The 13,621-nt window shown below is 44.2% G+C and overlaps 1 protein-coding gene across 4 annotated transcripts in view; it reads left to right on the top strand.

Moving 5' to 3' along the window:
• The first annotated feature begins 2,457 nt into the window (after positions 1-2,457).
• LOC102779569 (protocadherin-1-like) overlaps positions 2,458-13,621 on the top strand; it is a 219,811-nt gene continuing 208,647 nt past the window's right edge. For 3 of the 4 annotated variants that reach the window (XM_006797627.3, XM_035910671.2, XM_006797628.3), the window contains exon 1: positions 2,458-3,173. The gene's annotated coding sequence lies outside the window, so the exon portion shown is untranslated. Of the gene's footprint in view, positions 3,174-10,612; positions 10,711-13,621 lie in introns of those variants that run through there. The other variant, XM_035910670.2, reaches the window with a different exon arrangement.

Raw genomic sequence — 13,621 nt, 5'->3', positions numbered from 1 at the left:
GGTCATATTGGAGTCTTTGCTGGGCTAATTCTGGTTCCTGGCCCTTATGTTCGATATCCCTGTGTTAGACCATATTTTGCAGATTGAGTGTTTCAGACAAATATTGCTACAAGAACCCATAATCCCCAAAATGCAAGTGAGTGTGTTAATATTTCACTGTATAACCTGAATCCAGGTGCACCAAAGGAAATCTGGGGGAGGGTAATGAGCAGCCCATCACTACGTCCGCTGTAGTGCTGTGCGTGTCAGTCGGGAATGCGATGTTAAATAAAGGTTCCGTAGATCCTAGCACATGAGCTAGCCTCAACTCTGCTCACCAACCCTCCAATTTCTCTGATCTTAATGTCTCTGTAATTAACCAAAAGTGCAAACTGCTATTTACAGAGACCTTGATTAGCCAGGCAGCAAAGTGGCTACAGTAAATATAGCTCATAAAAGTCAAGCAGCATGGAAAATCAACCCTTGTGCAAACAGTTATTAATGTTCAGAACGCCCCAAATAGTTAATAGAGCTCGTCAGGGAGTTCAACAACTGGTCAACAATCCAATAATATTACAGAACATGTTCATCCTGCAGATGGGACTTTGGCTCGCCATAATAAAACAATACATGCATCAACTTATTGGACAGGTTATTCACCCAATTAGTGTCGCGTGCCTCTAATATTTCCATTCCAGAAGCATACAGCAAATATAGCTCTCTGTCGCTATACCCACAAACGGCCAACGGCAGCTACACCATCAGTGTACAATCCAGCTTCATTCCACTCCACACAGGAACACCCACAGGAGAGTGAACGCTTTTCATTGAAAACTGTGTTGTTTGATCATTTTGTATTTTATTGGTCATTTTTGTATCTGCAGGTACTTTTTGTCCCTTTGTGGTAGCTTTGTGTGTGTGTGTGTGTGTGTGTGTGTGTGTGTGTGTGTGTGTGTGTGTATCCATTGTTATTTGTGTGTCATTTGTCTGTTTGCAAACTTTTCATGTGTGTTTTTGTATCCTTCTTGTTCTTTTCTGTAAAGTTGTGATCCTCTCTGTGCTGTTTTGTTAGAAATCTGTCAAAGTGGACAGGCTACACTTTGGTTGAGTCCAATATTTCAATGAATCAGCTGTGTTATTTATGAACTTTAAAGAATATTAACATTTCACAATACAAGTACATACATGCACATAATATTTAATAAATCCAGCAGTCCAGCTATTTTAGATTAGCCATTCTTCAGTAATCCATTCTGCATTATTAGTATGTTTACTTTTAATACTCGAACAAATGCGTGCTAATAATTTCCCCTTCTTTAATATCGCGTCTAATTGATTTTTTTATGCAAAACTTGCACCAGTAATTCTACACAGTGCAATTTTAAAGGTATCTGTAATTCTGCACCACTTGCAGTCGAGAGATGCCAGAGTAATCAGATTAAATGAGCATTTCACAGACGATACTGCAAAACATGACAGTAACTCGCAGCTTTTCTCTGGGGAAAATTATTAATTAAAAGAAAATTATTTTAAAAAAAAGATTCATTGTAATTTTGGGGCCTCTGCGTGAGAAAAAAGAAAGAGTTCTTTTGTGTTTTGCGGTAACGGCCTTCCTCATACATGCACGTTAAAGACTGTTTTCACTGCTTCGGGATTAGCTCGTAAACAGATGCACAAAAACTGAGGCATATGCAAAATCATAATCCATATGTGCCCTGTGTAATATCAGTGTTCAGTAAGCTGCTTTGGATAACTGCTTCCCCTCCACCACATGCTGCGCCGGGTTCACGGGCTCTATCGGGCGTTACGTCCAATAAATAAGCTTTCTATAGATTTTCCACTACGGGCTCCATTTTGTTGCCTTTCCCGTGCTGCCTCTGCTGCACGGCGGCCGGGAAGCAGAGCCTCCGCTCGCTCTCATCTTTTCACGTGCCACTTGCCGACTGTAGGTGGCGCTCAGAGCGCGAGAGACGGCAGCTTTCCTCCTCTGTGGCCGGACGGAGCCGAGCGAGAGAGGGAGAAGGAAGAGAGACCCCTGGATATAATTAAAGAGTGAGAGAGAGAGAAAACAGAAAGAGGTAGAAACATTAATTTACTGTATGTGCGTGTGAAAATGCAGAGACGGGTTTAAATGCGAGGGTCACAGCGTGTGCGCACTTTGGTCTGTTATCTCGGGTGCGCGCAGGCTCGGACCTATGGCCGAGACACGACACCTCATAAAGATACATTAAATATAAAATCAGGTGTATTCACATAAAATACAGGGGTGACGGCAGCGGGGAAGTCGCCAAATGTTTGATTTGAAGAGAGAAAAAATGTTGGGAAATCCACGAAGTTGTTGGGGTGGATGCTCGCTCCGCCCCCGCCCCCTCCGGTGTAGTGTATAGAGTGTATGGGTGAGGGAGGGGGAGGATGGGGAAGAGAGCGAGATAGAGACCGGGAGGGAGAGAGAGAGAGAGAGAGAGAGAGAAGCGCGAGCGCACTCGTTTGGATTCACTCCACTTTCTCAGCACTCACGGTGCAGTCGCGCGACCTGCTCCGTGCTGGACCGGGAAGGCGGACAGAGTTTGAGGCGGCTGAGCGGTGACCGCGCGTCTGAGTGGGAACTACCTGGAGACCCGCTGCTGACAGCTCCCGGACCTTGTGTTTGTTGCTCAGGTCGTTTTTTTAAAAAACAAAAAATAACAAAACAAAATAACACTGCTGCCCTGTCCCATTGCTCCGTCCACATCCACCCCAACATCTCCCCACGCGTGCCACCAGCGGAGGATGCTGCTGTTGCCGCTGTCCGTAGAGCCCGGGCGGCGGTAACGTTTCTGCGGAGTAACTGAGTGACCCAACTCCTCCCCACCCTTCCTCGCCCGGACGGGTCTGCCCCCTCCTCCTCCTCCCCGGCTGGACTCCAGCTCCAGCCGCTCCTCCGGTGAGAGGAAGGACTGTCGGGCTGACGCGCAGCGCTGATCACGACACTCAGAGTGGACAGAGATTTGAGAGAAATTGGAGTAATCACCACCCCTGGCTGTCTGACTGGATTGTTTGGTTTATTTAGAGATTTGATTTTCGGGATTCTTATTTTTCTTTTTTTTTCCCGGGAGGTCTGGAGCGGCTCCGTCTTGGTACCGAGGAGGAGCGGAGCCTGTAGCCAGGCTGGAGCGCTCAGAGCCGGGGAACCGCGCAGCTCTTACCCGGTCCAGGTAGGAACTTCTCTGCACATACATACGCGATCCATACACAAAATCTTATTCTTCTATCTACACATAACTACATTCATGCTAAATATTTCAAATATTTTGACTCGAGCTCCTGTCGGACTGCAGGAGACGTTTTACGCACGAGAATAGCCCAAAACACATTCACTTTGTATTCAGTTTCGCTTGGATGAGCACTTGTGCCTTAATTAAAAAACACATATTCGATGGAGGTTTAATCTCTGAAGGCACACGGGCGTTTGTGTCGAGCAGGAGCTCTTTTTAAAACACTTGTTGGTAAAAAAATAATAATAATAAAATAAATAAATAAATCCATTTAGCGCGACTGGACCTTCATATTCTCTGCCTAATCTCCTCTGATGGCTTTTTTTTTTTTTTTTTTACCAGTGTTACACTACAGTGCTATTGATCCGTATCGATCCCCTCCCCGCTCAGCATTACCTCCGTGACTGTTAGTAATAAAATGCGCGTTCCTGTGGGTCACTTTGGGTTGATAAACCTTTCCGAACCTGGAACTAACCCCACGGTAATCCTGGCTAATGCATTCCGGGAGGAGAGTACAGTAGGGCAGAGTGTGCGCGCGGGTCCCTGTAGTGCATATAGGAGCATCATCATAAACTCAGTGGGGCTTCATTTAAGCTCGATCTGTAGGAGTTGTACGGGACGCTCGATGTTCAGAGAATGTGAAAAGGCAGTGTATTTATCATCTGAGGTTTGTCTTGGAATATAAGAGCTAATCTGCCTTTGGGGACTCTTGGCAACAAAACAGTCTATTCATCCACGGCTGCTAATAAACGAGACGCACAGACGTGGGGGCATACATCATTCTCCATATCTGATCCTCTGCGGCACCCGAGGCCGCTTTGAGCACCTGTAGCATCAAATTAAACTCCCTTTTCCTCCATCCTTAACACCCTCCTTTAATGAGCTTGTTTTCTGGAGCGTACGTGCCGTTAACATGGTGTGAAGGCAAATAAAGGCACAAGAGTATCAGTGTAAACTATCAAAGGTGGACAGGAGGGCAGCTGATGATGAATATCCACCGCGTCACCGCTTGGGAATCTAGTCAGTCCGGTCCCACCAGTCTCCGGCTTTCCGGTTCTCCTCCTTCCTTCTGTTCCATGTGTGCGTACGTGTATGTGCGCGTGCGTGCGCGTGTGTGTACTAGAAAAGGGGAGAGAGAGAGAGACCTGCTCCACATGAAGGAGGGAGGGAGCGAGAGAGAAAGAGAAAGGGGGGAGTGTATTTACATGCAAACTGCATCTGCCTCTCTGATACTGAGCTAAGTACTGGTGGTTTTCAAACACATGTTTCCAGAGACACTTCCGTGGGAATCTGCCATGTTTTCTCTTCCTACACACTTGACCTTTGACCCTATTCCCCACTACCCCACTGTCATCTCGCTCCCATAATTTCCTGTGAAACTCGTGATGTGAAATCATCCAGCTGCATTAGAAGCTTCATGTGTCTCACCCAGTAAGGCGAGACCGTCGTAATCACATTTGGCCTTAAGGTAGATGTTGCACAGTAAAGCAGGTCCAGTGTACTTCCTGGAACAACTGGAGAATCCACTTGAAGAGTGGTGTTATTTAATAAATGACTAAAAGCATATTAATGAATTAATGTAGCCGCGTTGCTGCGTTCTGCTGTTGGACAAACATAAAAAGCCTCCGAGGGTGAGATTGTGGTTTTATGGTCGAGCTGGAGGCTTCCCCCCTGTGCATTCTGCCACTGTTAAGCGTAGATCCAGGTTTATTGTGCAGCAGGAGCGACTGAATTGGAGATGTTCTCCCTGAGGTTTGCGGCCGGTTTCGATGGCAAGCCTGCTGTCACTCGGCTTATGCCATCCGCCACTTTGAGGGTGAGGTCTGAGGTTTGATTCCCATCTTTAGGATTCTTCTCTTGCCTCCTCTAATTCAGGGTGATCAGATAAAACGGTGACAAACGTCACAGTCTTCCGTGGCTCTGCAGCGTGGGGAATTAGTCATTGGGGGGAGAAAGGGGATGGAGAAAAATGAGACAAGTGGGAGGAGGGAGGTCGCACCGAGTCCGTTCTGCACATTTCTGCGTAAAAATTGGAGATCTGAGCGAGTCGCATTGTTAATGCCCGTCATTAAAATAGGAGGAGGTAGAGTTGAAATGGGTTTGGTGTGTGAAATGGACACACACACATGCATTCACATCACTGCACTGCAGGAAAAGAGACATCCACCCTTCTGATTTCAGAGTTTTCACGGACAGTTTCCCTTCGAATTTAAGTTTAGGTGTGACAACGAGCGCGCAAATGAGAGAGGAAACCAAAAACTCGCATTAACACGCGGAAGAAAAAAGGAGAAATGGATGCTTCGTCACGTCTTTCCTGTGACACGGCTGGTTACTTGACTAATCCATTGTTTCTTCTTTTATGGTGTCTGGGTATGGCTTATGAGCTCTTAGTCACAACTTGGAAATAGCAATAAAATCTTTGGCATCTCAGTGAAATTCACAAACAAGCTAGAAAAGTTTGACTGGCAGTAACATTTTCCAGTTAGATGATCCTTTGGTTAGTTTGGGAGGAAGAAAACCCTGAACAGGTCGCTCAGAGATGTGGTTGTACAACAGCCATCACATATTTTTTCTATAGATTTCTGTCCGAGATGAAAACATGAATCATTTGAAATAAAACAAAAACCTCAGCTGTGGGGGCGAAATGTGTTCTAAGAATAGTTTCCTTCTCTTTAGATGAATCTACTTCTGTTCGGGTTATAAATGCACATTCATGCTTCATTTTGAGTCTGTTAGGATGACGGGCTCCGGTTGGCTTTTGTGGTTTGTTGTTTTGTTTTTCTGAGATCAGATGTGTCCCCTCTTCCCACTGAAACCCTTACAGCTCGCGGAGCACACTGAACACGTCGCAGAGGTTTATATCTGCTTGGTAGCTACACTCTTGCTCTTCTGTAATAAGGCGAGGAGTCACGGGGGAACTCAGGGCACGGTGCTGTTGCAGCACGTTGGTGATATTGTGGACACTATGACCTGATGAAAAAAACTTTCACCCACATTCTCCTATGCGAGGTTGGGTTTTTTTCCCCCTCTTTCTAGTGGCAAATATGTCATAAATCAACTAAAGGTGGTTGAAGGCTCGGCTTGAATTTTGCCGTGAACTGCAATGTCATCATCATTCTTATATTTTATTAAAAAGGAGCAATGGTAGAACTCCTCCTGAGGGAATCATAAACACACCCACTGTTAATTTCATGTAAATCAGTCCGGCTGACATGGAGATGCTTTACAGCCTGGCAGATGGAAGGTTGTCGTCGTTTCCTGTCATAAATGAGACTAAAAGCACCGATATGGAATGATATAGCCGTATTGATTTCTCTCTCTCTCGCTCTCTCTGTCGGTTAATAGAGGCGATCATTAAAGTGAGTTAAATGTTAAAAAACTCGCTGCGTGTTCTCACTCTGAGCAGCAGGCGTCATTTCAGGCTGCGTCTCTGCGTGTTCACATAATGCAGCCGTGCGGTGATGGTCGATAAACTGTCACAGGTGCTCGAGGCGTCGTCTTCAGATTTCTTTTGTTCGAGCAGTTTACAGTGACGCTAAGCAGAGAGAGAAGTATTGAATGCTGCTTTTAGAAGCTGGAAGCAGAAGACACTTGTCACATTTTCTTGATAAATGACTAAAGTGATTTAATCAGTTCGTGGTTGATTAACACTAATCTGTTAAACTTGCACAGAGCCTCTTTAAGCTTCGCCAGCCATCGAGTGCAGAGAAGAATTAAACATATGTATCAATGGGGCTGGCCCGATTACCATTTACTGGGCTCAGGAGGTTCAGGGGTAATTGACGGCAACTATTCAAACCCTTGGTTGGAGGACTGGGGCGAACTGGGTGCGCTGATCGGCACCAGCAAAGACACGCGTCTTTCGGCTTTATTAAACACAAAAGCAACACTGATTTCCTCCATATTTACACATAACTAGGTTTGTTTGTCTTTATTTTCCCCCAACGCAATGTGTGCCTCTGGATGATCAACAAACCAAGAGAACAGCACTGAGCATGTGCAGAGTGCTGAGTGGCACTGATAATGACTGAACAGTGTAGAACAGGTATACCTGTATCCAGAGCGCTCAGGTGATATATGATCTGTCTCTGCAGTTTTAAAGAACGGCTCAAATCAAGTCTTTTCAGGAGAGACATATACACTGTAAAATGCAGTATATACTGAAACAGGAACTTCAGTGTCACCACATTCTCGATGACACCAGATTAAAGCACGTTTAACGTTCTGCAACACATTCGGCATCCAAGAGTAAGAAAGCATCGTTATCCCAGAGCTCTAAAAACCCGGGGCACCTCGTAGATAATCCGCCAGAGCCGTTTACCGCGGGTGGTCAGCGATATCCAAATCATAAAGATTGCAACAGTGAGTCAGAGACTTGGAATATGTAACGAAACATAGAGATGCATGGACCGCTGAATCAAAGCTCTGCTAAAGTGAGGAGGCGGCGTGCATAAAGCACACATGATGTGTGCTGAAAAGGTGTTCTTTGAATGCCAACATAACATTTGTTCAATAAATCAGAAACACCCGATGGAAAACGAGCATCAGATCCAATCCAATGCAAGGTCCCCAGCACAAACACAGAATGTTGCATTTAGTCATTCAAGAACTAAATGCGTAATTGTAGAGGCTTTAACAAGATTTTTTTTTTTTTACAGCAGTAACTGTAAAAGCTTCCCCTCACACCTTTGGCCACACCCTTTTTATACCAAGAGTCATTGGAGCCTTTAAAAAATAATCTGAGTTTAGATTAGAAAAAAAAAAAACCCTCAAGAATCCAGCAGGGTGGGCTGGAAAGAAGTGAAAGCAGCTCACTGATGTTATATAAGCATGTCAGTCCGTGTTATCTGGTGCTTATAAAGCAGTGGTAGTTTATTGTTATTATCTCCTCCTGCCGCAGTCTGACATTCATGTGGAATAAATATGTTGCCGTGGATTTAAAACCGCATTCAGATGATGCCCGATCTTTACTTCATACCAGCCTGCTGTTCATCCACCATCCGCTCCCATAATCCCCTTCTGCTGCTGCTCCCAGAGGATCACTGTGTGTGTGTGTGTGGATCAGAGGTTGGCACATCCTGTCAGTAGAAGGTCAAACGTTTGATCCCTGAACCAGCCAGTCGTGCCACAGTGCCTCAGACCAGGAGTTTCGAGATGAAAATTGCGCAACAGGAAGAAGAAGCAAGCATACAGAAACCAGCCGTGATGAAATCAGTGACTAAATGCACATAAATCCAAATTTTCCCGTCTGACAGTAACATGATGATCATGTGACGTAGCTCGAGTTACACGGCATGTTTGTGACTCATAGCGTAGTCACGTTGTTTTCATTTTTAACCCCGAACACCTGATAAGTTACAAGGCTGTGTACACAAGGTGTGGACACACCGATGATAAACCACATTGCACAGCTCCTGCTGCCTGTGAGGAGAGGTGTAGAGGCAACATAGACCCGAAAACATTTTATCATAACTGGATTATTTCAAGAGCTTCTTCTCGTATTTGTTAAATTGTTGTTTACTGTTCACACAGTTCAGTGAACAAAAGGCTTCCGAGCTTTAGCTGCTTTTGTTACAAAAGTCCTGCCCCCGTACTGCATTTTGACAAACGTGTGCTTTGGTCAGGAAATGACTTTCTTTAAAAAAAAAAAAAAAAGGAAGGAAGAAAGAAAGAAATCACGCAAGGCAACAAGCGGGGGATGCCTCCAAATCAATGCAGTTACTTAACTTGCATAAATAAGTTTAAGCTCCGTCTTCTCTGGCTTTCATTCGCAGCTTTTAGGGCAAATGACTGGAGCCTCGTTTGGCACTAAATTAAATGTAAATATTGTGCCCAGATTTTTTTTATTGAATCAAGAAGCACTTCTGAGTCAAACTGCAGGACTTCCAAAGATTTACAGCGCCCAGCAAATTCACACTGAACATATCCAGGTGGTGTCGGGAGGCAGAAAGAACCTGGCAACCCCTGATTGTTGCATTTGAAAAGAGAGGATGTGTGCCTGCGTGCGCGGTAATCTGGATCAAACAATGGTAGTGAATGGAGTCATTAGAGTAATCCCCATTGTGTTGGAAGGCAGGGGGACCACACACACACACACGCACACACACACACACACACTCTGGACTGTCCAGAGAGCTCACGTCAACCATGCACATCCTACCCATCTGAGATCTGAAAACATCAAAGGAGCTTTTGATTTTCTGTGTTTGTGTGTGATGTTTAATTCAGGCCTGCTCTGGTATGCGTGAACCTGAAGAGCTGAACATTCAGGTTACTGCATTTTGTGTAGGGAACACTCACCTGCGTGCACGCCCAGGTACAGCGGTGCGCACCTGCACGGAAACTTTTGCGAACTGGTTTCCAGTTTGGCTGCTGGCCATCAGCTCCATGCTGCCATTTTTGTGGTTTGTAATTGGTCTGATGGACTTCGTGTGTAATTACACAACACATTACCGCAATTAAAAATGATACCAGGGATAATTGTGCCTTTTATGTAACACAAAGGACTTTATGTTTCTGTCACAGTCACGCAGCTTCTCTTTAGATGGATCTCTTTAAGAAAACCAGTTCAGTAATGACTTCACTGAAATACTGTGCAGCAGCAGAGGGACATCAGCGTATCGCACAGGGCTAGAAATCGTTTAAGTTTATACACACTTATAGTTTTGCATATACAGTGTTAGAGGTGCCGCAGTTCATTGATAAGTGGCTCAATCAGTTAGGGAGTATCCTGTTTGTTTTTTGTAATCGTTTAACTTTAGGCTACTGTGATGACGTTTCAAAAATTTGACTGAACAAAGGTATTCAAGTCACCTGGGGCTATCTTCACGCTCGGCTGCGTCTGCCAGTAGTTTACAAATAATTTGTGTTAAATTATCAAGATTAAAACGTTCAGGATTATGATTGTTGTGTTGATCGACAGTCACAGTCAAGTGTTGGACATATTAGCAGTGCAACACAAGTCCAAATACTGTGGTGTAACAAGTCAGTCGTAATTCTTTGTGTGACCCGCAGAAAAGTGGAATCAAAGAAGCAGGGATGAGGAGTCATAATCAGACTTCCCTTTGATGCCCTTTTTTCTAGATGCTACATTTCAATCGCAGCTGAAAAGGGTGGATTATGAATCCGTGTGTGAAAAGTGGCATGTTAAGGAATAAACGTTGAACAATGACAACAGAGATGCAAGAATGTTGTGTTCTTTAAGGTTTTCGTGACATTTCGTCTTTCATTCCTTCATGCGTCTGCAGTCAGTGGGACATGTGTAGAGGTACCAGGGCTGTTTGTTATGGAGATACATGCAGTATGATGTGGAAGGACAGGCAGAGAGGCAGGATGGTTGGAAAATGCCATTCTTTAGATACGCCCACTCGTGCACTGGGAGCTCATCCCTGCAGATGCACCAGGGAGCACAGACAAGCTGAACAGCTCAAGTCACAGGATCTTTAAAGTTTAACCGGCTCTGCAGAACAGCGCTAAGGTCAGTAGTCCAATTTGTGTGCTAGAAGTTGTGTCTGCAGTTCAGTGTGTTCTTGTGCAGTCGTGTTTGTTTTTATATATTTTGCTAGCCACCTTTTTACTCTGTTCTATTTTATTTCTTTTATTTTTCATCCATGAAAACTAATGAACAGATTTGTTTAATGGTTTTGTTGGATTTATGGGATTTCTGCATCAGTGATCTGCATGCTGTCTGGATTTGTCTGATATTTAATTAACAGGATTAGCAAAAACTGGAAATTTCATCTGGTTTTTCCATCTCTTAACCCATCCGTGGATGGTTTTCAAAATAGATTTATTTTAAAGCAAATGACAAAAAACATTTTTTTTAAATTCTGTGATCATTTTTTGTTACATTTTCTGAAATTACATAAAATATGTTGCAGTCTTGTGTTTCGAACAGTGACTGTCATTGATTTAAATTCATTTAACCACAGAGACCAGTCAAGAATTTCCCTTGACAAACACTGAAGTAGTGTTTAAATTCTAGTTTGATTTTCCTCACAATGGATTTATGATTCTAATTATCTGTCCTGATTTTATCCAGCGACCCGTTTCTGTACGCAGAATTTTGAAAGTGTTACATCAGTTTTTAAAGGTTTTAAACGTTTGAGAAGTACTCGGATATTTAAGTAAGTACTCAAAGAAGAAAGTCAAGTCATAATTTAAAGGTATTCTTATAACTCTAAATCAAATGAATCGTATAATAAGTGATATTACTTAATAGTCTGCACATTCACTAAAGCTTTCAAAGAGTAAGAAGCGTGTTTGTCTTGAAGCATTTCGCTCCGACTGGAGTCAGTTAGCCGATCTGTTCTGTCAACTTTCAGGAGGAAATACGTTTTACTTTTTTGCTTTCAAACTGCTACTTAAATAAAACACGATTTTTCATCCGAGATGTTACTGCATTTTATCGACTTAATAAACCGCAGTGAAAATACTATGTTTAGACTGAGTTTATGGCTCAGCTGCAGCTGCGTTTGAACTTACAATTTTACGACACACTTGTAATTGTTTTACGTGCATATTGGAGATATTCGTACCAAGTTTGGCATGAGAGCACCCGGGGGCGAGGCGTAGAGAGGGGGCAAAAACCATAATGTGGCATTTACAGGGGTGGTAATTTAATGCAGCTGTGACTCCACGGGGATGCAGGTGGGACATTAACATGGAGACACACTCTGAATATTAACACTAAACACACACACACTCACAGGAGGTGGTCCGAGGGCCTTTAAGCTGCTTTGTAATGTATAGATGAGTGCTGTTGTCTGGACACGCCCCCCCCCCCCCCCCCCCCCCCCCCCCCCCGCTCCCTCTGAGTACTTTATTGTGAGTCTTTGTCTCTCGCCTCTTCCAGCGGCAAACACGGCGGCAGCGAGCCTTACACATGGAAATGTTACTGTCCTTAGTCTTTGTCTAATGTCTTTGTAATGTAACACACACAAGTGGCTCCAGCAGCTGAACTGGCTGTCCCGCTTTCTACACAAACATGCAAACACACGCACGCACACACACTGCTTAGTGAGAAAGCTCGAGACTGTGGGAAAGAAGACGAGCGGGGCGATCTCTGGCTCACTCGTCCCCCGAGGAAGGCGCACACAAACTCACAAAAATGCGCACTACATGTGAACAAACATGCGAACATGGAATCCATGCACTTTGAACTTTTCACATTTTGACTGTGAAGATTTTTTTAGCATCAAATTTTTCTCACGACTTTTTTTTAACCCCCCACGATCTGTGGAAACAACTGCAACAACAGAATCCCCTGATCTCACCTGAGGCCTTAAGTGGCAAGCGTGCAGAAACCAAACGCACCTACATGATTTGTTTGTGCTGAAAAGGCGAATAAAGCAAATGTTCTGATTCCATTTCTATTTTTATCACGAGCCGTTAAAGCATCGCTCACGTTCAGGTACCACGAGCTGTGCTGAAAAATGTTTTCAGCTGCTACTTTCTAAATGAAAATGTTTGCCCCAGAGGGGATATTGGCACTGTGATTCAGCGTGTTGCAGTTTACATTACAAGCGTTTCGTGAACTTTGCACACGTGCAAACTTTTATCTGCAATTTTTCATGAATTGAAAATCCAAATTGAATCTATAGAAACAAAGATGTTTTCAATAAAACTGCTTTCTGTGTTCTCGGGTAATGTCTCATAATCCACAGGGCAGGGGTTCATGTTTCCATAGTCTCATTAAAGGCGTTTAGAAGGAAAGATATGTTGGACCCAGTAACTGCCTGTCATCCCATTCATCTGCTTTATATTCATCTGTTGGCAAAGCATGAGGTCACCCTTAAACAAACTGTTTTCAGGAACAGCGCCTTGTGTATTTACATGAGGTTTCATGTAAATACACAAGGAAATGAAAATACTTCATGAGCATTCATTGCATTGACAGTAAAGGAAGCTCACTTATCAGCGATCGCTGCCGTCCCGTCTGGTGCGTATGTATCACACTGATGAGAGCCAGGCTGCTTTGGTTTTGTGGAGCCACTCTCATGTGTTCAGAGCTGCATTAGCAGACTGGACACCAGCCAGCCACCCGAGTCGTTTTTGCTCCGTTTCCACAGTGACGTGTGAAATATCACAGGGTCAAAGGTCAGGGGTCAATAGTTTGGGGTATTTGGCAGCTCTGAAGAAAATATGTGAGAAAAGAAACACACGGGCATCATTTACACTGTAACAGACACACTAACACTCACAGCCCGACATGCACGCACACGTTCGCAGTGGTGCAGGGGTAATTCGGTGCCAGTGTGTCACAGTGGGGAGGGCGAACACCCAGATCAGTGTCCGGTTTTTGTTGCCGTTCTCTGTTTTGTTTGAAACGAGTGGGAGATGGATAATTAGGGCCCATCGTGCAAGTGTGAGACGTCCCAAATCCCAGG

The sequence above is a fragment of the Neolamprologus brichardi genome, chromosome 2 (assembly GCF_056152115.1).
Source record: "Neolamprologus brichardi isolate AB-2024 chromosome 2, ASM5615211v1, whole genome shotgun sequence".
Lineage (NCBI taxonomy): Eukaryota > Metazoa > Chordata > Actinopteri > Cichliformes > Cichlidae > Neolamprologus > Neolamprologus brichardi.
The sequence above is the reverse complement of the archived record's forward strand: the minus strand, read 5'-3'. Positions and strand labels throughout refer to the sequence as shown.